The following is a 24,031-nucleotide window of genomic DNA, read 5'->3' as shown; positions in this document are numbered from 1 at the left end:
CTATGCAGTTCAGGCTGGCTTTGAACTCATTTTGTAGCCCAGGCTGGCCCCTGACTTGCAATGATCTTCCTGCCTCAGCCTACCAAGTGCTGGAATTACAGGCATGAGCCACTACACCAGGCTAGTTCCCATTTTTATGAATATAATCATCTCTCTCCTTAGCCAATCTAAAGAAATTTATATTAACTTTCTCTTAAACTTTTCCTTTCCTCTTATCCTCACTTTTAATCATTTACCACATTCTGCTATGTCTTAGTATATGTTATTTCTATCCACTTTAATTAGTTTAATTAAACAAGAGTTTCTCCATATGTTATGATATACTAAAGCCTACTTGTTTTTCTCTACTGCATTCAGAATAACTTTATAACACACACATCTGATGATGTCACTTTCCTGTTTGAAAATTTACTGACTTTTTTTGGGGGAAGGGTAAAAGCCAGAACACTGGCCCCACACACCTCTGATCAGGTGGAGGTCCCTACCACACTTCCCCCCTTGCCTCACTCCCCTGCCTCACCCTGCCTGTGGTTCTCTCAGCGTTCCCTTTGCAGTTAGCCACGGCCCTCGCCTGCACGCCCTTCCGCCCGCCAGTTCTTCTCCCTGTCTTCTGTCTGTCACAGCGCTGCAGTCTGAGTTCTCAAGCTGAGTCGTAGCTCACGGGCTTTTCTATTTTTGTTGGGTGGGAACTTCCCTCCAGTGCACCTCCCTGCTTTCCTGTGAGCACGCCTCTAATCCCTGCACAGTGCTTGCCAGGGCGTGAATATTTCAGGAACATGTTATCGTTATATAATTAAAGTGTTCTAATAATTATATAATTGTACTTACATTAAGGAATTACTTGCTTCAGTGACAGATGAAAGTATAATTCACTTCATATATAAAAGTGTAATTCAGATTATTATGTATCTGGTATATTTTAAGAACTGAAAATTACATAATCAAATTTAGTTTGGACTGCTTTGGAAGACTATTGTTCTCGTGCTCGCCTGTCCACTCAGTTCTGATGGCTTTCTTTTTTGTCTCTTTTATTAAAGCAAAGTCAGTGAAGCAAATTCAATATCATGCATATTTTTCTGTATTTGATTTGCATATACATGGTTAAAAAGTACAAGTCAACTATTTTAACATAATTTAATCTACCTATCTATGTAAATAGTATCTGTCAGGGTATTGCTTTATTTTTAATTTGTGTGTGTCATTCACAGTGCATATCAGCTAAAGAAAGTGGATCATTCACACAGTTATGTAGATGCTTAAAAGAAAGCAAGTCTCTGGCAAAATCTTTAACAGCTGTATTCAAAGAGAAATTTTCACTATATATCTTATTTTTCAATTTCCTATGCTTTGTAAGAAAAAATATTCTATTTTCTTAGTTATCTAAACTTGAAAGCCAGGACCCAGTTTTAGGTTTCCATTCCCAGCTCTGACTCCCCCTTCCACCAAACTTTCCATCGGCAACATTGCAGTGTCTTATAATTTCCATCTTCACCGCATCATTCCATTTGACTGTTGACTTCCTTCTGTCTGTCTCTTTCTAAGTTAGCCCCTCAGGGTAACATCTAAGAAGTCTTCTCATTCAAACCAATCACATATAAAAAATTAAATTGTGTGCTTAATGCATCGAAAAATTTTCCACATTAAATCAGGAAACAGATCCTCCACTTGCTAACATACCTCTACAAGATACATCCCTACCACTTTACTGATAATATCTCAACTTCTGGCTTATACAAACTCCAAAAGAAGCCAAATCGAACACATTCTTTGCTTTCCAATCTTTCAATTTTTACTGTAGTCTGTGAAATGTCTCCTTGACCTCCCAGTGCATCCTTCTAACATCTTACACGAGTATCAGGCTGTCATCTGTAAAGCATCACATTCAGGAAGTAACCCTAGTACTCCTAACTGTTGAAGTCCTGCCTCTGACCCACACTGACATTCTCTACCATCTTACATCATTTACATTCTGATTATTAATAACACATTTAGAGCCTTCTTTTAGTAACACCTCCCTACTCTCCAGGCGCCAACTGATAATCATCTTGAGAGAAGAATTTCTTCTCTACAGTCTCGTACTTCATAGTACCTAACTTTGTAATTTGTGATGAGATTCATGTTTTTCCTGGTAGACATGGAATTGGATTTTCATTTATTGATATACATTAGAAGAAAGCATTCCATTTATAAAAAGGAGCTGAAATATATAGAAGTTAAAAAGCTATTTAGTTAGGTTCAAATCTATTGAGAAAATTTGCTGTGCAAATTTTTAATTTATTGGAGTTGTGGTTTAGTTAGGTTCATTTTTCTCCTTTAAGCGTTTCCTCTCTTTTTTCCCCTCTTTTGGTTTTGCTGTTATCTTTATGAATACATAGAAATGAGGATTTTCTGTTCCCTGACTATTGAGCAATTCTTCTTCCATTTGCTTTTCCCTAGGGTTAAGCAGAGCGATTTAGAGTAGACTAAATTTGAATTGAGTCCTTACAGATTTCTGAAAATGTCAAAGTTTTCAACTGCATACTTCTGTACAGGATTTGTAAAATCTTGACTTACTTCCAGATTCTGCTGTGAGCAACAAAACATGCCACGTTTAAAAAAATAGAGTTCATTTGAAGAACACAAAGTAATGTCTAAAAGAAATGCTATGCAGAACGGCATTTCTTCTCTAGAATATCTCAATATGCATATCTACAAAGCAGCAACTTGTAGGCTTTTCCAGGGAGTGTGATTGATATTTGCCATGCCTTCCCTTTGGGGACAGGGTGGCAGTGTGAGTGGAGGGTACATGCTCCATGAGTTTTTACTGTATGTGTTTGTAGGGTATTTCAACCCCTATTCTCTCTGAAAGCAATTTCACTTATGACTTTTTTGGGGAAATGTTTTCATAAAATACTAGCCTGGGTATATTTCATCTATATTTTTAGGAGAAAGCTGCTCAATTTGGAGTATGTTCATTTCCACACTGTTGAAAAGTTGCAGTTGAAAGCTGCATGTAGATCTTTTGAGAGGCCACATGCTTTAGACTCTATTTTAAATTTTCATGACAGCTTTCACACATTCCTGAGCATCCAGGGCCTAAGTTCTTACTGAAGCATGTAATTAGCAGCGATGACTGAACACCTGCCATGTGGTGCCAAATAGAGGCAAGTGGAAGCAATGTCAGAAAGAAGAGACTGGCAAGCTGGCAAGAGCCAAGTGCGATAATGCACAGGCTCATGTGTTCCGCCAAGGCTCTCACCATTAATAGTAGGAAAACCTATTCATAAGAAATACTTATGATAATTTCCAAATTGCTCCATATCAGAAAAATAAAAGTGCTAGTTTTTGTTTGGAATGAAGATGTGCTTTTATTGATAATTTTTGACTGTTTTTCCAAAGCCTTCCTAACTTACTATTTAATTTGCTGCTTCCATTGTTTGATTTGCTCTGTAGCAATAGGGTGTCCCCTGTAGAAAGCAGCTCTCAAACCTATCTCTATGAATAGTTGAAATGTGTCTGTAATTTAACCTATGGGACACACAATAATCACCCGCAGAGATTATTAAAACTGCAGGTATGTAGTCTTAGCTCTCAGAAATATGGGCTCAGCAGGTCAGGAATTAAGCCCAGCATCTTTATTTTTGTAAAATGTTGCGTCCTTAGACCGCACTGGATTGGAAAGACATTGCTCTAACTTAAAAATACTATCTTTTAGCTTCTTTAATTCCAGGTGTGAACTGTAGACCAGCAGGTTCCTAGCATCCTTTGAGAAACTGAGAAAACCATTCTACCTATTGAATTAGCATTCACATTTTGATATAATGTTGAAATGATTAATATTGCAAACACACTGGATTTAGTTTCAGTGGTACAGTTCATTGGATATAATGTCTCCCTAAAGTTAGAAAGGAGAGGAAGACACAGATGGAAGGGTGATTGTTGATAAGATGGTGGCAGAATGCATGAGACAGTTTAGTGGGGTAAGGGGTTAAAAACTTGCACTAAGATCAGGCAGAGCAGATTTCATAATGACTCTCGGAGACTTCAGCCCAATATTAAAAAGTGTTAGAATACATTACCTTTCAATTGTTGAAATATATTCCATGTAGTTCATTCATACTTTAGATTTTTGGTGGAATACTTTTGATAAATTATTATGATGGCCTACTTGTTAGCCTTTAATGTTTGGTGGTTCAAACAGGCCCTTTTGGAACTTTTCTTGTTTTGAAAATGCTTGCAGATTGACATAGTCACAGTTGCTGAATAATTCAAGAAGAAAATATCTGATATTCTTCAGGTGGTCATGATCTTTAAGCCTGGCTACAGATGAATTTGGCCTGAGCCAAATGATCTCAAAATTAAAGTTTCAAGCAAAATGTAGGAACTATGTTCTCTGAATGAGTCCTAAATCTAGTGAAACAAATTCAGCTATTTTAAGTATCTGTCAAGCAGAATAAATTTTATGATAATGCATTGAATCACATAACCTAATGAATATATTTCTTGTCACCTAGCAAGATAACTATTACAAGCTAAATACGAAGAGCTGTGCATTCAATTGATAAAAACACATTTATTGCATTAGAAATACATAAAGCCATCCTGTAATGTCACTACCACCCACAGTTCTGTCTCATTAATTCCAAAGAGACACCGTGGAACTGTATGGTAATTTTGACAAATTAAATTTCTTAGTGTTTTAATTTGGATTTTGCAGTCTTTCTTGCAAAATAATTATTTAACCTCACAAATGCTAGCTTTGTAATAATTAATTGGTATTTAAGCCTCATATAATCAATGAAGTTATAATCTCTAAATGAATGTTTTATTTCATTTACGATAAATTCTCATTTTAATTAAAAATTCATTTTTTCAAAGTAATGTTAGTGGGAGTTTTTCCTGTGAGATGGTGAACTTGGTCATACTTTCTAATGCAGCAAACAAGTGATTTTTCAAGGTTGGTAAAAAATTTAGATTACATTCTTCCCAAAACTGCTTTGAAGCTATATTTTCTTTCTAAAACCTAAATCCATGTCATGCACTTTCTCCTCTAGGGATGCTAAATAGAATAATCATTTTTTAACATTATAATTAATGGATAAAAATAAAAACATGTGAAAACTAAGATGAGTAATTCTAGTTTAAGTGTACCAAAGTAGACAATATTCTTATCTCCCAGTGGAAAGTGGCAGGAATCATGATATTTATTTTCTCATAATGTGTGACTCTTTCCTAACTTTCCATAATGAAGAATCATGCAGGAATGTATTAAAAATCCCACTCCCTAATGCTTTTTCCGGGGATTATAATTTCATGAGATTGGAATTGAATGTTGAAATTTGAATTTTTTTTCAAAGACCTAAATAATTTAAATCACCACAGATGGTTGGGAAGCACTCCAGGAGAGGAAACGTTGAATGACATGCACCTGAACAATTGTACAGGTCATAGCTGAACCATGATTGTGCACTAGAAATCCTCCTAAAAGTTTTAATGACCACAGAAACCCAGACCAGTTAAATAATAATCTATAAATTGAGAGCCATGTGTCAGACAGAGTAATGGGGGGGGGTTACTGCCTGCTAGAAGGGGCAACAGCCATCAAATGGTTTCTGAAAGTTTGAACAGATTTGAAAGTAAAAGATCAAGAGGAAAAATGTAAGGGAGAACAAATGCATAGTTCTCAATGTAATAAAGTTAAAACAGGGAGGGTTACTGATTGTTCAGAGAGAATCTCACTAAGAAATTATTGAATTAGAAATCAAAAGCAGTGGTTTTAAAACTTGAGTGTGCACCAGAATTATATGAAGGGCTAAATGAAATGATTGGTGGCCTTACCCACAGAGTTTCTGACCTGAAGATCTAGTCTCCAAGATGTGCATTTTTAATAAGCTCTAGGTGAAGTTGATGTTGCTCATCCACAGAACACATTTTGAACGCAAATGTTCTGAGGGAACGTATGACAAAGATGATACATCAAATGGGAGCATGGTAGGGCCATATTAGATGGAGTTTAGATCTAGGTAAGATGTTTTCTGGAACAACACTTCCTGCATGGGATTACATGCTTGTTCCAAACACTTATATATTATGGCATTTAATCCTTACTATAATCCTGTGCAAGAGCTATGTTATTATTCTTTCTATTTGACAGCTGTAGAAATTGAGGCCCGGGGAGGCTAAGTAACTTGTCCAGGGTATTGTGGTTAGAATTTGTAGAACTGATACTGGAATGCAGGAGTTCTGGCTCTAGGCTCTAGGCAGTTATCCACTATTCTACTGAAGGTGGTGAAGATGGATAAGAATTCACCCAAGCTGTAACTGTGCATAGCAAGCCTAGAATATCCTTGATTCATCTCTTGCAAATCCCCATGGGGAAAATCTAGAGAAACACGTTAAAGGAATAAATATATGTAACAGAAATGAAAGTGGAAATCAAAGGAACAAGGGTATCCAGATCTAGATCCACACATAAAAAGTTTAAAATACTGTGGTTCAGCTGTGTATGAAAATGTGCAGAAATGGGAAAGGCAAATTAAACACTTGGGCCATGTCTGATAGCTGCAAGGAAAGATGTCACATAAGGAAGTGCTGTTCCAGAGCTGAAACATGCATTCCCTGAGCAATAACCTGCAAGGATATTGGCTTTCATAAGCAAATAGTGCATAGACTTTGCCAGCATCTACTGCAGTTTCAGTTAGTCAATCTGTAAGTGTGATTGTTAATTATAAAAAATCCAGCACTTACTAATTTTTCATTCAACCATCAAATATTTATCTACTGTATGTGAGGCATCTAGGGGCTGCACAGCTGGCAATGAGCAAATAAGAAAATATTCCTAATGGGATGGTGCTTATGTTCCCATGAGGAGAGTTATTTTGCACATAAAAGAAATATAGGAAGTCAGGTACCAATACCCATTTTATAGGAAAATAAGCAGGACAATGGGGATAGAGTATGAGAATGACAGAAATGTGTGAAAAAGTAGATGTGAATTAAATTTGCCCAGTGAAATACTCAGGGAAGTCCTCGCTGAACAAAAATTTGAAAGAAATGAATTAAGAGGGGAAAAGAATATATGAAGCTTTAGTTAGAACCCTAGAATAAGGTTCACATAAAATGAAGGACAGGTGCCCATATCATGCCTGAATAGGCTCAGCAGTGCTTTCCCCTTGTGGCTGAAAAGACCAGTGTCAACACAAAAGAGAAAACTTGAGTATGGCTATGAATTTCATGAGGATGACACCCAGCTCCCCCACAGCTGGAAAGAGCACTAAATAGGCTTCTTGTCTACATAATTTTTATGCTCCAAAAATGTGTGCTAATTGAATCAATCTATTTCATGTGTGTCTATAGTTATATTCCAGGTTTGCTTATCTTGGAAGAGAAGATGCTGAAGATAATACAACAAGATTGTGAACAGAAAATTTTCTCATGATTTGACCAAAGAAGACTTTTTTTTTTACCAAGTAGCACATTTTATTGCTGCTAATGTACATGAAGAGCAAAAAATTTACATGAACATATCATATTATTTATGACACTGAGTTGTGTTTTTATCAAAACATGGAATGGAAAATTAAAATACTTTTTATTTAAAATAGTCATAGGAAAAAGTTTTAGAAGTGACTTAATCATTTAAGTAAACTAATACAAAAGAGAATAAAGAGAGAGAGGCACATAGTGTTTTTCTTTTCTGTCTTTCTTGCTTCCTTCCTTCCTTTTTTTGGTATGATTTGCTTGGCTTGGTCAAGAATAAAATTTGTACCTGTAAGTGGAGGAAAATATCATTACACAAGGCATACTCTGCCAGCCATTAATTTTGAGTGCTGTACTTGATGCACTTTGGGGAGAGGTCATGGCTTCCTGCCACAGACCCAAGCTGGGGCTAAGAGTGAGTGCAGTCCCTTGCGCAAACAAGGTTTGTAATCTGTTACCTGGAAAATGACATCATTCTGGACATGGCGGGGAGGAGAGAGACTGTCAAGGTTGCTGCTACTGTTTGCTCTGTGAAGAAGCAGAAGGTTCAAGCCAGAGAACCACAGCATGGGTGGGAAGAAATGGCTGAACACAGTAAATGGAAAGGTGCAGATAAGGGCAAATGGAAAAACATCCCGGAAGGAGTGCAAGTGTACTATTCTCAAGAGAGCTATTCTGAGGAAAGAAATATTACTCTTGGCGATCTCTCTCATATCTCACAATGGCTAATGGCTGAGGCTGCAAGAAACTGCTTGAGTTGTTTTGTGCAGAGAAGGGAAACAGACGCCGAGTTGAGCTTTGCCTAAATTCTCTACTTAATTTGCATAAAAGAAACAACAAAATTCTCTCAGTTGAATCAACTTATTGAAACTGTTTGGAGCTACAGTTTGGCTCACATTTTGTAGGCTTTATTTACTACTTTGGTTATTTTTTCATGTTCTGAGAGAAATATTATAATGAATTGTAAAAGGAGGAGTTTACCCATCTAAATATATTTCAAGTAGAAATATTTTATACATATTAAATTTTCTGACCACAGTGGGATTTAGAAATGAATAAAAATTAAAGACACCAGGAATCATTAAATATTTCAAAATTAAAATAACCATTGTTGATAATATGTGTGATGGCTCAGTCACTATCAGTACCTATGTGCCAGGAGTTCACAGGAATTTTAGGTGCATTTCATAACAAAGATAGGCTGTAATGTAGAGACGTATTGCCGTAATTAAAGCAATGTGTTAATTCCTATTTCTTACTGAGCTTGAGTAACTGTACACGCTTATCTTCCATCATAATCAACTAGAAAAACAGACAAAATGTATAAAACAGGTGTTTTCAGACATTGGACAGATGGCAGTCTAGTTCTGTGATCCTAAAAATATAGAAAAATGAGGTCTATGAACCCTGTGATTTCCTTATCTTCCTGCCTGGAGGGGCTTTCTGGGAAGCACACATTGAGTGCTGGGGTTTGGGGTGCGAGTATGGTGGGGTGAGGTTAGATAAGTTTTTGGATCCAAGTAGAGTACAGGATGCTCATTTCATCTCATTGTGTATTTTGGGATGAATTTATTAGCCAAAATATTTGGATATAAGAGAGCTGCAGAGTCAATAGGTAGTTATTTCATATTTTGTATTTTTGTTTACAACTCTGAAGTCACTGGAGGGATCTAGAACTATTTTTTATTGTTTCCACTGACTTTTACTCAGAGTGGCATTTTTCCTTTTGCATTTGGCAAGTTTTAAGTTGAGCTACACTTCATCTGTAGGAATAGGAGGTCTAAATTGAAGGTATGCCTTCTGTGAGATCTTGCATTTACTTTTGCTGGACACTAGAGTGTGTAAAGAATTTGTAGGTATTTTAATTTTTACAGCATGGAGTTTCCACCTGTGGCACTGGAGAACCACAGGATGAAGACGCGTGTATAAGTGTATGATGGCAAACACCTGGAGGAGAATGTATCATTAGAAGTTTTATTGTTATCATCATCATATCATCAGCATTTCATCATCATCACCAATATTTTCCTCTTAGAGCCATGGAAAATATTTGCAAATTCTCTTCCCCTTCTGTTTACTGCTGGATGGAGTTTTTCTGTTCACTCTTTCACCAAGGAGAGCCAAGTTGCAGATCTCTGTTTCATGACTCTCAGAGTGTAGATCTCTGATTCTCATGTGGCTCCTGACTTTCACATCTCCCAACAACTTTGTTGGTCTCAATGTGAGAGCGTCTTGCTTCTCAAAATCCCCTGCTGAACTCTTGATTCTCAGTTGTTTCTGAATATAAATATGGAATACTGGTGTAATTTACTAGATCACCTAAGACTCTAGTGCTATACAAATTATGAACCTCTCACAAAAACATTTATAGGTCATACATAATTGCTTCCATTGGCAAACTGCATCCTCTGAAGGCTTTGACTAGTTTCCTTGGGGTCATGATTTGAGGAGTTCTTTGTTACACAATTTAAAGTAAATGGGAGGTGTTTTGTTTAAAATCAAATTCAAGACTAATCTCAGTATAATAATTGCAATTTCAGGCTGCTGTTAAAAGACAATGTTAGTTCCTAATGTGTAAGTGGGATTTTGTGGGTATACTGGGGAGGGAGGAATATGAATAGTCATCAGAGGCTTTCCACTTATAACTGGAAGTGGCGTTATTGGCAATAAGCAGAACTACATTTGGGTTGCCTTGCTAATTGTGTGGTCTTAGTTTCTGCCCAGATAAATTGATGGTTTGAGAGAATAGTTATCAAGGAAAAGTTTATGTGATATGGTTCCTTTATCCGTTTCCTCTATTGACATCTGTGAATATTTTGTTTTAATATCGGACATTTGCAATTACATAGAATTTAAGTAAAGATTTATATACACGTACTAAGTCAAAAGAGCAATATTCTAGCTGAATCAAATAGGCCCAATAAAATTATTAAGATGGTATATTTTAAGTTTGAATCATCTATAAGTACTTCCTCTATTAAGCATTCTCCCAAAGCTGGTATCAAGATAAAAACTTTAAATGCCATGAATTACAGCAGCATTTCAAAATCCTAAGAACAGATTTTAATAGGAGAGTTTGATAATTAAATGTATTGGCAATTTCTTGAGTTAGACCTTGTGAAACAGGTTTTTGTTACAGTATAGAAGGTACAACAAGCTACATTTTGTTCTCATTTCAATATGTAATTTTTTTCTGTTCATGTTTCTCATTGACTATCTGTGTTTCCTTATGTTACTTTTATTTTTCTTTAAATGTGGGAGAAATTGTACACATATAAAATCCATGAATATTTATTTTTCTTCATTGAATACTTAAGAATTTAAATAGTGGTTAAAATGCAAACTATGTATAAAGAGTAGAAGAATAAGAAATTAGTTCTTAGTATAAATCAAAAAAATGCCTTCTGTCATAAGCAGAATCTTTCCTGTTGTACCCACACTTTGGTGTTCCTCTCAAAGGTATCCAAGCAAACTTATGAGTGGCATATACCAGCACAAAAGTGCTCATTGTCCGACCTAAAAATATCTTGAAATGCTGCTGCCTGAAACATCCATGGAAGTGTGACCAGTATATTTTATATCATAGGTTGGATTTAGTAAAAATTGATGTTTAAGGTGCTAATTACCAATGTAACTACCTTATCTTTTTCAGTTACAAGATGGCATTTATTATCTGCACAGACACTTATAATAAGATTTAATAAAGATCAATACTTAAAATTAAATGAGATTAAAAATTTAATACACATTTCAAAAATCTTTTCAAAACTGCCTTATGCTGACTGTTATGCAGTTGCTGAGTCATGGTCTTTATGAACACTTTTATTACATTGTATCATGTGCATTACCATATGTATATGTGTATTATACAATATCATGCTTTATTATATAGGTATCTTGTATGTTATCAGTTGGTAAATCTCAACCAACTTTTATAAATTAAGACTTTTTATTTTGCTGGACAAGTGAAAATTGTATGTTTATTATATCACATTATTTACATGTGATATTATAAAAATTGATTTTTAAAACAAAAAGTGCTATTATCATTGTGTCTAGATGACCCCCAAAGCCTCATGCAGTTATAAGTGGGGCATTTCAGAGGTGGCTGGATCTAAGCTGTGTAATGCTGGGATTAAAGGTGTATGATTACTGAATTAGTAATCACATTGATTGGTTTAGCCCCTGCCCTAAGCCAGGTAGACTAGGTAGAATATGAAAGGGACAAAAAGAAGCTGCTATCATCACTTGTGGCTTGCTTTCTTTTACTGTCTTCTTCCTGTCATGAACAGTTGCTCCTCCACGATGTCCCTCTATTGGGCCACCTGCCTTGGAGCCAGCTGACTGTGAACTGAAACTTCTGCAAACTGTGAGCAAAATAAGCCTCTCCTCCTTTAACTTTAAGTTCTGGGTATTTTGTGTCAGTAACTAGAACAAGTAACTAAGACAAGTGCAGGTGAGGTGTGCATTCAGTGTATGTCATACTGGGGGCTGACATTCTTCCTCCCTGGCCTTTGCATTTGGGCTGAAGCAAAAGCTTCTGATCTTCTCTTACTCCTCTATAACTGTCTCTTTGCGTGAAGTTCCAGGGAGCCTGCACTGGTCTCTCTGCATTGTTTTCCCTTTTGGGATACACTGGTGTGCTGGAAGGGGGCTCTGCAGTTTTCTTGACTCCCTCACAAGGAAACTGTGGCTTACATACACAGAAGCTTTAACAGCTAGGAAGTAAAAATAACTAAGGACATTGTCTTTGCTGAGCATTATTTTCTCTTTACTTCAGTTTAGTATAGGCTTCTGTATATGATTTGTGCTAGGAAAAGAGTAAGTAATGTCTTTACTTTTGGGAAAATACCAGTCAGCACGTAACTTTCAGACCTCCGACCCTAGTAAACCTTGTGCTCTACTGTCCATGTCCAATTCCGGCGATGGCAGCTGTGCTTACAACTTTCAGTTTGCTGCTTTACTCCTGCCCCATGTGGCTATAGCTTTCCATTTTCTATTATTCCTGAATGCATACATGACTGTCAAATGTATCTGTGTGGCTTTATCTTAAATTTGTGAATTTTCTAATGAGTAACTGATAAAGTCACAAAGGCAGGACTCCAATTTACATGATGTCCTTAAAGTCCCACTTAAAGTATTTTAGTATATATATTTGATAAGTATGTTATAGTCATACTTTGTGTGATTTCTTCTCAGATGTTTTCTATTCTCAAAATATATAGAAATAGAAGAGTGAATGAATTTTAAAATAAGTATATTTTCATCTAGTATATTTAGCTAAAAATTCAAGTTTGTAAACAAAAAGGCCTTAAGAAGGCTATATGTACTCTCCTGTTAAAGTAAATTTTGCTTTGTTAAAATAAAATGAGGTCCCTTGTTTTCAGTTGGTGGCTTCCCAATAAAATGCTTTCTCTCAAATCTGTGAAAAGCTTACAGTGTAAAATGATCTGCCTTCCTGTGACTTCACACTGATAGCTAACAAATTATCATACAATTTTCTGTTATGACTGTGAAATCACTGTACAAAAGCAATTCATTTCTTATGGTAACATAGTGTGTGGATCTTTTGAAAATGAAAACTATGTCTAGATCTGATTATAAATGATGTATATTAACACTTTAGCAACCATCAAAAATGCATTGTTTGTAGAATATTGTTATTAAATTAAGTTGTTCTGACTAACATCTTAAACCAATCCTTTTTAACTAATCCTTGCCCTACTGACTGAAATCACATCAGTGCTAACAGAAGGGAGAATCTGCAAACTACACCATCAGCATCAACTCCAAGAAGGTTGAGTGACCAAATTTGGAGTATGTAAGGAGGCCTTCATGACTTAGGAGACTTGAGAAAATTTGTAAGTTGCCTGATGATACTAACTGTGATGAAAATCATCCCCTGAAGTGGGTATTATTGTAAATCTTTGCCTATATGACAGATTTACATCTCCCTACCTCCATAAAATTCACCGTTAATGGCACAACACCTATTAAGCTGAGATATTTCTAGGCGTAGTACGTCATGGTATTTTCCTGTACAGTTTACATTATTCTTGGCATTTCACTGCCTGTCTCATGAGATGGCCAAGAAGGAAAATATAGTAACTTGCACTCACTTCTCAAGGGCAAAATGCCATGTCTTAGCACAGGATACATTCAGAAAGTAAAAAGCAAACAGTGAGAACAATAAAGCTGAAAAATGTGGCATATGAGAAATCTGGAGGCTTAGGGGTAAAATGTTTTGTTTCATCGAATACAATTTCAACACACTATCAAATTCCTAGTTTTTAAGGTTTTCAAGGGAGCGAATAATGTTTTTAAGGCTCAATTTTATAACTGAATATGTACAGGAAAGAAAAATATGATCTTTGACATAAACCCAGTCTTAGAATTTGTACTTCCACGGGAGAATGTACAGAGAGACCCTGGGGCCTCAAAACATTTGGTTAAACTACTGTAGCACTTTGTGAAAACACAAGCTTAGTGGGCTTTGCATAGTAGAGGCAATTAAAATGTCCAGGCAATCCTTTGTGATATGTCAGCACATTCAGAGCCTGGGATACTGAATAACTTAATTGTTATTCACATACAAGAGAGGAAAATAATTTCAACTCTTATTATACATGTTTTCTGCTTTCTCTGTTAAGAGAAGCAAGCCAATATTTGCAAGCTTGTGCTTAACTTTTTGACTCATTGCTATAAAATTTTAGGCCATAGTGTGGGGTAAAACATTCTACCAGCTAAAATTAGAGCATCTCATGTGGGTTCAAAAGAGATTTCAAAAATAGATCATTGAATTCACAACTGATGGGACTGATCATATTTCCCTTCTTCAAAGTTCTGATTACATGGGGATCTGCTGAATGACAAACTCAAGGTCATGTTATTACCTAATGGTAGCACTAGGACTTGGGAAACAGACACGGTCTCTGTACTCCTGACAACTGTCCCTTGAGCCCAGAGAGGCACAGCTGTGTTCTCCTCTGGTGCTAGCTTTGGCGACTGCATAGTATGTAGGAAAGGTTGTTTCTGAGCCTGTATTCCTTTCTACCTCCACAAAAGGGGAGCAGAGGAGACAAACTATTGAAGTTTTAAGCAAATTTTTAGGAAGAGAAGTTGCACTTTCCCTTGCAAGGAGAATATATGGCTGCTTCATCCATTTCTTCACCTGCAGCAACATCCTTTTCATTTTATATTAGCAATAAAAGGCTCCGCGCGAAAGCCGAGTGTGCGGCAGTGTGGCCATTACACGGCGCCTTGGATGTATGGTGGTTACTGGTGCCACAAACTACTGGAAATAGCCATATAGATCTTGTAGAAGAGCTCTCTTATAATGGCGGGTAATGGTTTCACATAATAAGAGCTCAGAAAATATTTGTTATTTGATACGGATCTTTTGCAGGTAGTTTTCATGAAACTGTATCTGAGATAATCCAACCTGGAACACAATCTGAACAATTAATACACTGAAATGCTCAGTATGCTTCACTTGTTTGCAGGTTTTATGGAGAAGGATTTTCTTCGGGCTGTGCTGCGCGTTTACTGTTCCTGTAGAGCAGAGCAGGAAGGGCCCTATGATCTTAACACCCAGAAAGTGGGTGCGCTTTCTTCTGACCACAAGAGAAGCACAAGATCATTCAGGTTGAACCACTGTCTGTGACTCAGCTTCCAAGCTGTCAGTAGAGTCCTGTCACACTCACTATTCCGACACCTTTTGGCTGTTCTCGGTAGCTATTCCTATTATGTATACTCCCGAAATTCGCACGATGAAGGACCAACTCAGTGCTGCTGTATTTGGAGATAAGATTTTATGCAGGTAATTAAGTTTAAATAATGTCATAAGAGTAGGACCTGCTCTCCGTGGTCTATTGTCTTCACATGAGGAGATACCAGAAAGCTCCCTCTCTTAGCCATGTAAATACACTGATAGCCACCTAAAACCAGCAGGAGCACCCCTACCATAAAGTGGTCACGAGACCTTGATGTTGGACCCGCAGCCTTCAGAACCATAAGAAACAAATTTCTGTTGCTCAAGCCAGGCTCCCAGTACTATGTTATAGCAACTCTGGCTGCCTCACTCAATTATATTTAAAACATAAAAATATGATTGATCGTCAAACATTTTTCGAAAATTATCATACAATTAAAGGTTAAAAAAACTGCAGTTTCCCCTTTTCTCCCCTCCCTACTATCTCTGTGGTTTTTCACATCTTCACTTCCTAGAACATTAAGCACTCAAGGTATTTATGAGAAATTAAAACATCCAGATACACAGATGCAAAACTTGTGAAAATGTATGTATTATAATCTTTCCACAGGGTCTATCCCTTTGTAGACCAACTAAATGTAAATCAGAAGTTTAAGTAGAGTTTAAGTATTGAAGGACCTGTTATACCATACGAGTTGTATTGTTCTTTTTTTTTTGGTACTGGGAATCCAACTCAAGACCTTGCACTTGCTAGGCAGGTGCTGTGCTGCTGAGCTGTATCCCCGGCCCTGAATTATATTGTTTACACAGATTTGATTCCTTTATGACCCAGGGATCCTCACAGAGAGCTTCACAAACAGCTATTGCCTTCACGAGAGCCCTCTGGAGTCAGAAATGTGTTTTTCCAAGATGAGAAATCATGTTTTCATAGCAGAAAAACACTAATTGGAGTTGGAAATCTGTTGGGAAATGTCACCTCATTTGCAACCCAAACAAAATGAAAGAAAGGGAAATATCACTTAGAATTTTGAGCTTGTAAAATTTTGTGAGTCCTAGAAATTTGGCCAAACCTAAAATATTACTTGGCATTTATACCTCTGAGTGAGTATTCTTGGAGTCTAAGTTACACTTGTGGGTAGATGTAACTGAGGACGTGTTAGTGTAGTGCTGCTCCATTTCTTACTATAATGACTGTCTTATGGGCTAAGCATTTGTTCCAAATATCACCCATTCAATCTCTATGTCATGAAGATTATAGATTAAGCTACATATTTTAAAATCATAGCTACATGCCCATGGTATGGAACACACTCAAGTATTTACAAAATTAAACAAATAAAATCAAACTTTACATGTATGATAAATTTCAGTGTTAGCACTATTTTGCATATTGTCTTTTAATTGAAGAGAAAATGGTAGGTGTCCTGAAAGTTAATATTCAGGAAGCCTAATAAAAGACTCTTGTTTTTATTCTCCGGATGATATGCAAGTTTAAATGTTATGTTTGTTATCTTTTGCCACAATTGTATTTAAATGTACATCTCTATTTTATGCTGCTTGAACTACTGGATTCTGAGGCTATCTCACATTTTACACGAGCTATTAGAACAGTCAAGTTATAGGTCAGGGTGACTATCAACATGTATATCAGTACTCATAGAAATGCTAGGAAAGTAAAAATTATTATAACTGAGATAATCTAAGTCTTTTGAAACCAAAGTTCTATATTCAAAAATTTTTATTATTGCATTTTGAACTCTAAATTTCTGGAATAATCTTAAACCACTACTATTATCTTCTATATGTTTGCTAAATATATATATTTATATATATGGCTGGAGATGTAGCTGAATAATATAGTGCTTGCCTAGTCTACATATGTGAGGCCTGGGTTTAATTCCCAGCCCTGGGGATTATAGTACTTTAGAAAAGGTTATTTATTTTCTTTGGCAGAGGGCCAAGGATAGGAAGACAGCACTTAGACCTGTGTTCATGCCTTAACTTTATAATTTGGTGATTTTTAAGGAGAGCAAAGAGAGGAAAGAAGATACTCTAGCTCTAGTCTCTCTTACGGAGGAGAAAGAACATCTGATTTTAGGGTCTTTTGGAGAGCAATAAATTTGGAATTAAACAGTTCCTTGCACACAGTAAAAATATTTGTTAAATGAATGAGCTGCTATACACATAAGGATAACAGGTGCCAATATATGTGTAATGTTGGCCAAGTAACCAGAAACAGAGGATGCAAAATGACCTAGTTTGCACTGGCTCCCACCACAAAGCAGAGTAGACTGGTTGGCTTAAGTGACAGAGATTTATTTTCTCATGATAATTTAGGCCAGAAGTCCAAGATAAAGGGCCACTGAGTTTAATTCCTGCGAAGGGCTTCTTGGCTTGCACGCAGCCACCATCCCACTGCATTCTCACATCCCTTACCGGTGGGTGTTCATGGAAAAAAAGTGCTGTCTGATTTGTGTTCCTGTTCTCTCATGGGTACCAGTGTCTTGGGATTAGGACCCCACCTTGTGACAATTACGTCCTTAAAAGCACTGTATCCAAATACGGACACATTAAACAGAAGGCTTCAACCTATAAATTTTGGGAAGGACACAAGCTAGTCCATACGGTAGAAGAACACTGAAATTATAAGGAATGAGAACTATATCTTTTGAGCAGCTGTTTTCTAGTATACATTTAAAATATTGTCACATCCTTCATCTTGAAGATTCATCAAAGAACCATGAAATCAGTCTCAAACAAAAAGTAGTAGACAAATTTTAACTTGTGCAATGTACTTAAAGTTTGGTCCAATTTTCCAAATTTGAGAGTACAATATAAAGTCTCTTTACTTTTACCATATATCCTAAATAACAAATAAGCCCAAAGCACCTATGCCTAGATTTAGTGTTTGTTCAATAGAATCCCTCTCACCATCTGTATGGAAGGACAGGAGTAGCCATGAATTTTGTTTTCCATTATTTAGCCATAGTTATCAATCAATTAATGAATTGAAAGAGTTAAAGTTCACTTATATTTGAGTGTCCCAACAAAACTATAAGGCAGTGCACAATATTTTTATATAGCATTGACAAATCTTTCTGTAATTTCTCCTTTTAATTTTTAATTGATAAAAATTTCACAACTACTTTTAATTTTTAATTAAGAAAACTTCCATGATTGTAATTGAAAAATTTAACAACTGTTAAGCTTTGCATTGTAACAGCCTTCCCAGACTACTTAATTCTATTACCATTTACAAACATATATAATTGGCTAAAAATAACAATATTTTGAACAATATAGATTACTTTTGATATTTGTGTAAAACTGATGTAATGGCAAAATTCAATTAAAAGGCAATCATTTGCTTTTAAATTTCCAATTTTATTCAGAATTCCATTATTTCATGTCATCTTCACTTGGTGGTGATATGACTACCTCTACAACCGACTTACGGTGGACTTAGCCAGATCTTCATCTACTTTTAGTGTGTCACTAGCTTGGGATGTGGGGAATTTTCTCTCTGAAAGATCTACATTAATTTCCACAACTAATTGCTACATCTTTTAATATTGAAGAATGTATCAAAATTTTGACGGTGCTTACAGTGTTCAGTAAAAGGGAAAGAAGATATTTGCAATTCATATTGTGCTGTACCACCAAAATTCTCATTCAAGAGTTTGTACTATTTCAAACACTAATGCTGGACAGAGTTTGCCTTGCAATTTTGGAATGTGATAGTCCTAATGAACTGAACTATCAAGTGATAAGGATATTTCTTCCTCATTTTGATACTACTTGTTTGATATTCACTTATGCCTATATCTCAGTCTTTTATATGGAAATTATATGTGGATTATTCAAAACTGCTGAGGCTGTGGCTCTAATTCAGATCAATTAAATATGAATTTTTGAGAATGGCATCTATACTGTAGAACATTTTACAGATTTCTAGGTGATTTTGATACATAAACAGGATTGAAAATTATTGGTCTCTGTGTCATTCAGGAACATGAAAGTATAAAGTTCTATTTTTCTGGACCTCTCATGGTGGATCTGGCTTTAACTCCCTGCTACATTACCTCAGGATCTGTGAGATTCCTGAGTGCAAAATACTAATTATTATTTTGTTTAATAATTGCAGGGAGCCCTAACACTTAAGCATATGAAGTCCTAAAGCATGAAGAATAATACAAGACCAGAACTGCTCGGGATTTCTTCTACAATCAAGCCAGGAGAATGCACGGAGACTTGCATCTGAGATGGCTTATTTTAAACTCACACACTACCATTCTTTTATTTCATAGGCAGCAGTGCTTTACAATACTATGTATCATATTTTGTACTTTTTTGCTGTCTGACATAGGATTCAGGTTCACAGATTTTTGAAAAATGCTGCTTTCCTTATCTAACATCTGCTGTGGGATTTTTGTGAGTGCTACGATATTAAAAGTGTTCTTGTAAATATTGTTCAGTCATGGAAAGTTGGAGATTGTAGAATCTTGTTTCATTTTGTAAAGTATTGAACATAATGGAATGGCAAAAAAGATACAGATTGTTAAAGAGAGCTTTGCTTGCTAAAAGTTGTTTTTGTGGAATCTTGGTTTTTGTGGTGATGAAAAAATGAGAAGTCATTTATCCAATATTAAATTATTTAATTTTAGAGATCTATTTAGCCTACAATGTGGCCGACACTGTGTAGATATTTTGAGTGGGAGTCAAAGAAAGAAGGAACACAAAATATATATGAATAGCTGCGATAACTGTATTGCTGATGTCTGATGGTGTATTGAAATGAACAGTTAATGATTACAATTTTTTATGTTCCAATCAATTGTGCATGCTTATGTCTGGTGGTCTGAGCAACTGATTTGAAGGTAACAATATGCAATGGCATTACAATGGTGAGTTCCTACCATCTTGTCTAGTGAAATTCTGTATTATCCCTACTGTTTTATCGAAGAATTATTCTTATTCCCTATAATAATTTGAGCAATCTTTTATTCTTACATCTGGTAAACTGAGCAATGTAGTTGAGGATAGTGATATGTAATATAACAACCACTGTTGATTCATATTATTTTGTCTTAAGATTCGGTATCATTTTGAATGTTCTTGCTTTGATTTGCTTATGGTTGTGATACTGGTATGCTGCTACTGTTCTATTTCTTTGTTTCTCACTTACTACTCTCTTTAAAATAAAAAAAAGATGATAAGGAAATATGCATATGTTAATTATCATATGGAAAATATTTGCATGATTCTTAAAGCAGAACTCAGGCTCTTCCTAATGACATTTTCTTATGAGATGATTAAAAAATCCTAAGATTCTCATAGCCAGTGCGGTTTCTACCTTTTCTTTTATATCTGGATCCCTCAAGCATCAGCCAACCAAGTTTGGGAAGAAAGGATAATTTGGGTGATTACTCAGCCTTTAATTTTTTGGAAATCATTATTTCTTTAACTCTATTTTGAAGTTTCTAGTTAACCTTTACCTTTGAATTGTTGTTAAGTACTGTGTTTTACCTTGCTTCTTCTGATGATGTTATTTCCCTTGCCCTTTATTTTCTGTATTCTGGGATGACCCTGGTCTCTGTCTCCAGTGGTGTGCACCACCATTCAGAACCGTTATCCTTTTATGTTACAATCAGGTTTGGAATAATTGTGAATTGTTCCTTATCTTTACTGACTTCATGCTTCTCATGGCCATAAAACTACTTATTAACCTATATTTATAAAGATTTTAAAGATATAATGTATTTGAACTTGGGAAACAGGCTGCTCATAATTTTCCACAAGTATTTGTTTATATATTGAAAATTAGCAATAGAAATGTAGTTATTAGTTATTACTAAACTATAGAATGATGTTATTTTATATTTCTTAAGGAAAATTATTTTCAAGGCACAAATTCACAAGTGAGAAATTTTGCTTTCCTGGAAATATTTGACAATGGCTAGAGACTTTTTTTATTGTCACTTCTAGGAAGTGCTACTGTAGGCACCTAGTAAATAGCAGTTAGGGGCATTATTAAACATCTTGCAAGGTAGAGGACAGCTGCCATAATAAAGAATTATCTAGCCCCAAATATCAATAGTGTTAGAGTTGAAAAACCCCCTTCTTAAAATGATTCCAAGACAAAAGACCAATACATTTGTTGAATTTTTAATATATGCTTGAAAGACATATTATAATTTTACCTGGGGAAAAGATAATCTAAAAGCATTTATTCTTTTGGTCTTCTTTCCTTTACCCATTAATACATTCCTTCTTACACTCTAAATTGAGTAGATTAAGTGATATCCCTTATAAATGTTCAGCTACCTATAACCACGAGTGCTTTTCTTAAGAACAAGTGCAAGCTTCCTTCCCAGCAAGTTACACTAGGTTCCATCTTTAAGAAGACAAGTACTCTATACATAAAATATGTTCTCATTTGAAAATAAACTACACACTTAAAGCATATCACATAAATCTTCCAAATGTCTTTTTTTGTCCAAATCAAAATTACATTTATATGTTTACCACATAGCTTTACCACTAATACTTAGACTTGGTTTCTAGATTTGTAACAGGATGTTAATGAATGTGAATATGCTTGCTATCTAAGCTGCTAAGTAGAAATCTATATTGCCTATATATGTCTGCCTCTTTGTATTTGTGTATAATTTTTGCCCATATCGATTTTAGATTTCACTGGTGACTAAGATTACACCTTTCAAGGAATATTTTGACACAGTGAGAGATAATTACCCATATCTATACTTCTGTAGGGAAAACATTTTATTTTTGAACATATTCATATGAATATTTTTATTTGCTATATAGCTTTAATTTCTGTTTATGAAATTGACAGAGAACAGTGAACCCACCTCTTTTGGGTGCTTTCTTTGGTTCTCCAGTGGGGGTACATCTATAGTATCCCAAGGCCACTCCCATTAATCTGCTGTTAGTTGTTTCAAAATGTCTCTTTATGTGCTATTATCCACAAGGAACTGTGCATTTTCCTTTGTACTGTAGCTCTGTCACTCTGTCTGGCATGTGAAACGTAGGTGCTTGCTGACCTGTAATACAGTGTGATAGTCTTTATGGCAGAAGCAAGTTTTGTGCTAAAGCAAGCTCCATTTGTCGTTTTGCTTCCTTGATATTTTTTCTCATGTCAGTCTTGTTTCAGACCTACATAAGCATTTTATCATATGAGTTACAGATGTACATTGTCTTTATCTGTGTTCAGCCTCTCCTTCTGCATCCCTAAAAGAATCCTAATGTGCTCAGATAGCCGCCGTCTCCCTCCCTTTCACCTGTGTAACTAATGAAATGGCCACAGCTGAAGCTACAAAAGGCCTGGGTAACCTAGAAGGGTAATGTTGGGCAATCCACTCTCCTTTCCAAAGAATGGTTCAGAAATCTACAATTAAACCTTACACACTTGGGGACTTGGCTGGGCTAATTACGAATTTAGGGGATTTAGGTTAATCAAGTTGGAAGAGAAATTGGAAGAAATACCTGCCCTTGTCAGGAAACAGGATCCTTTTCTTACCTTCTTCACTTTATGGGAATAAGAAGCAGCTGCCACAGCTGGTGCAGGCACTCATCGTGGTGGTGCAGAGAAAGCTTTTCTAATAACAGCTGAGGCGGAGAAGAGGGTAGAGGTGAGGAAATGCGGAGACACAGAGCAGGAGCGTTGACTCTCTTGAATCTGAAGCTCTTCCTCCTTTTGGTTTAGATTATGTGAGAAGATGTCCTCCTGTGTTTTGAAAGCTGTCGGAGCACTGCTTTCTATTCCTCATGGTCCAGGTACAGCATGTTAGAAACTCCCAGTCCCTTTCCTACAATCATTTGTGCTGTTGGCTTTTAAATATCTCAGGCCATAATCACCCACCACACATTCAGCTATTCCCTCTTCCCTGTCTTGCTGCACCTCAAAATGTCTGTTCGTATCTATTTTCCTTTCAGGCCTGCTGACACTTTTCCTCTGGCTCTCAGCTTTCCCCGAGAACCGTATCAAGCCTCTTTAGAACAAATGCACTCTCTCTTCAAGAAAAATTCCAGTACCAGTTAGGCTTTCAATTTCGCACATTTTCTCAATCTTTCCATTCACTGCCGAAGGTGCAAGGGATGATAGGGACCAGAGGGAATGCAACACCATCCAGAAGTCTGTTTTCAGATGTTAATGTCATCACTTAGTGACTTGGATGAGTTATTTAATTTTGTCAAACTTGAATTGCGCTGTTTGGAACAGAGGCAGACAAACAGTGACCCACAGACAACATCCAGCTCACTGTTTACTTTTCCTTTTAATTTTATTGAATACACCCACAGTTTCGTGATTATTATCATGTATTATCACATATGTGCAGCTTTTGCAGCACAAGAGCAATTGAAGAGTCCTAGCAGGGACTGTAAAACCGACAAAGCTGAAAATATTATTTGACTGCTTGACATTTGACATGAATGTTTGATAACTCCTGTTTTAAAAGCCAGCTTAATGAAAGGCTGACAGGACTGTTCTGAGGCTCAAATAAGATAATGCACACAGTTTACTCTCAGGGTGTATGGCATATATAAACCTGTAATAGACAGTATTTGCTCTTATTTTTGTTGCCGATAATAGTAATGCTCAAGGAAAGGTCAAGGTCTGTAGGTCAAAACTTGCCTGAACCAACAATCTCACCATGCTTGGAGCTGCAGGAAATGACTGCCTTGAGGATGTATGATGCAGCACCCCTAAACAATATTTATTAGCAGGGTGAAGGAAGCAGTATTTATTTTTGGAGTCAGTCCCCCAGGTGAGGTATGAATATAATTATAAGGTTGCATATATTTATACCACCCCCGTGAAATTGCGATACTTTAAATTTG

The sequence above is a fragment of the Chinchilla lanigera genome, unplaced genomic scaffold, assembly GCF_000276665.1.
Source record: "Chinchilla lanigera isolate Chin_1 unplaced genomic scaffold, ChiLan1.0 scaffold00006, whole genome shotgun sequence".
Classification (NCBI taxonomy): Eukaryota; Metazoa; Chordata; class Mammalia; order Rodentia; family Chinchillidae; genus Chinchilla; species Chinchilla lanigera.
Note: the sequence above shows the minus strand (reverse complement) of the source record.